This window comes from Mercurialis annua, linkage group LG5 (assembly GCF_937616625.2).
Source record: "Mercurialis annua linkage group LG5, ddMerAnnu1.2, whole genome shotgun sequence".
Taxonomy (NCBI): Eukaryota; Viridiplantae; Streptophyta; class Magnoliopsida; order Malpighiales; family Euphorbiaceae; genus Mercurialis; species Mercurialis annua.
Window position 1 is genome coordinate 20,165,790 of NC_065574.1, and position 3,094 is coordinate 20,168,883.

Here is a 3,094-nt window from a genome sequence, read left to right on the forward strand (position 1 = left end):
TAGATATTTTATGGAAAAAGTAAATACTAACATTTGCTATAAGTACTTTATCTTTAGTGGGAAGCCAACGTCTAAAAAGGATGACCTAAAATCTTAGGAGTTTTACGGTGTCCATTTTTATCAGGTCTTCGAAAAAGATTGACAAGACCTCCCTAAATATTCTTTCTCTTTTCACTCTCATACAACTGTTAATTAATCATGAATAGATTCTCTCCCATGCGAATATGACATCTCTGACTAAGCGTATAACACTTCATGGTTAGAATTTGGAGTTGATCCCATTAATTATGACACAAAGTCGAACAATATTCAATCATTCAAGATCCCTTAATACCATACGCATGAACTCGGTATAGATAAAGACAACTCCAGCACTATAATAATTAGGCATATAGTGTCTGAATATTGAAAACACAAATATTTTGAATAAAATTATCACAATTACAATTGAAGTTTTAACATTCTGCTAACGCAAATTTTGAATTACATTATTTTTATTACAATATTTCAAACTAAATACTTCCGCCAAAATAAATTTATCACCGGTGAGTTGAAAGATCGCCGGACTCCATAAAATGTTGCTAGAAGAAGCGTCAAATCTGCCCTAATCACTTATAACTCAATGAAGTGATAACCCTACTAATCATATAGAAAAAAAAATACATTACTAATTTCATATTTATAATACGTAATTTACAAATATTGCAAGAGCAAATAAAAGTGTAACACCAAATACAAAACAAAACTAAAAAGAGATAAAATTCTTTTGATGACATATTACACATAGTAATGAGCAATAAGATTATCAATGTGATAATTACAACGAAAAATGATTACATTTTAAATTGTGTTTTTGAAAATAGAAAAGAAGTAAAATAAATTGTGGTGAAAATAAATAGTAAAGTGGGTATGTATAGAGAAAAATATAGCTGTTTTATTACCGTTACATAGTCGTTGGTTACTTTTGAATTTTTGTTAAATTTGTTGGATAAAAACAATAAATTCGATTGTTAGCAAAACTCAACATTTTAGTGTGTTATTAAATGAGACTTTTATATATGATATATTATTATTAACAATTAATAATATAATTAATTTTATATAAAGTCATTTTTCCTAATCAAAAAATAAAACCACTATTTTTTTTCAAGACACATATATTAATTAGTCAAAGAAATTATAACTCAATTACACTATTATTAACAATTGATTTAAAGCGTACAATAAGAATTGTTAAAAAAAACAATTTAAATTAAATTGGTTTAGTATACTGGTCAAATTTCATGCAAATGGGAACAAGCCTTGATTCAAACTAAAAAAAATTTGAACAGATAAGCCATCCACGTGTAACGTAGGACATCAAGCCGTTTCAATTGGCGATATTTTTTTTTTGTTTTGAAAAAAAAATCCAACAATCTTTCTTTGGGCACCCCAATGGTTAAAGTCAGTGGAAACAGACAAATTGAAGTGAAAAGTCCCACTGTATCAATCATTCACCAATATAAAAATTTCCTTTTAAATAATCTAAGTTTCATAGATATGCAGGGTACGCCGATCATAGTCAAAACTTTTGTCAAATTTTGATCCACATTGCCAAAATCAAAACAATATATATCAGAATTGCCTTAGTCGGTTGAAAATCATATCAAACCCAAAAGAATCAAAGTATCTGGATAAAATTTACAACATGAAGACTATTGACTCATTCCAACAACATCTCAATTAATGTTTTTAAAAAAGTTAAGATATTTTCATTAAATCCCCAATGAAATTCACACTCCACGAACAATCCATAAGAAACACAATTTTATGACTTTCCTTTTCTCAATACAAAAAGAGAATTTAACCTAAATCATTCTTCGAACGAAGTCTATCGCTATCTTAGGTCAGACTTGAAAAATATTAGCTATAATGCAACTAAAGGGGGGCATCTTGCTTACCTCTATGTATATTTATCTAGTAATGACATATTCCTCACTCCCAAGCATAAATCTACACGCATTAATCCTTACATTTTTTATTAAATCTGCGAGTTGGTAGCAAGCTAAACGCAGTATTCGATATGAGTCCTTACCAAATTCCTATATAGTATCCCCTCCGTTAACAGATGTTATTCTTATATTTTTTATCAAATCCGCGAGTTAGTAACAAGCTAAACGCATCATTCAGTATGAGTCCTTACTGAGTCCTTTTATAGCATCCCCTCCATTAATAGATGCTATTTTTATATTTTATCAAATCTGCGAGTTATTAACAAGCTAAAGGCAGTATTCGGTATGAGTCCTTACTGAATTCCTTTATAGTGTCCTCTCCGTTAACAGATGTTATCCTTACATTTTTATCACATCTGTGAGTTAGTAATAAGCTAAACGCGGTATTCGGTATGAGTCCTTATCGAATTTCCTGATAGCATCCCCTCCGTTAACAGATGTTGTTTTTGCATTGTTTTAAATCTGCGAGTTAGTAACAAGCTAAACGCAGTTTTTGATATGAGTCCTTACCGAATTTCTTTAACCCTCACTCTGTTAACATCTGCTATCTTTCATATCTCCTTTCATTTTACGTGATTTAATGACGTATTGAACGCATTTTGATCGGCATGAGTCCTTGCCAATCCCTAATAATCATCTAACCCATTTATCGATATGAGTCCTTATCGATATCTATTAATCACCTTACGCTTCATGGATAACACGTATTTTTAATTATTCATGTGGCAAGCAAAATCAATTTACTCCAATGGCTATCCAATATTTTGTATACTTCTTGTTCCTAAAAGATATACAAAAGATGGCAGCTGTTGATACCCAATTTTTTACCAATTGATGTGATAAAATTTTAAATGTATTAATAATCCGATAATAAATAAATACAATATAAATGAGCCAAATCAAAATTTTTATTAATATTAAAAATTATTTTAATACATAAAAATGATAAATAAACATTTCTTGGATCAGATTTAGGCCCAAAAAAATTATCCAAAGGTATTGTCCACTTCATCATTTCCAAGTGATTAAGAATTTAAGCCTATCAAAATGCATATAGTGGATCTGGTTTTAAAACAAATGGGCTTTGGAACTAGTGAGCTCAG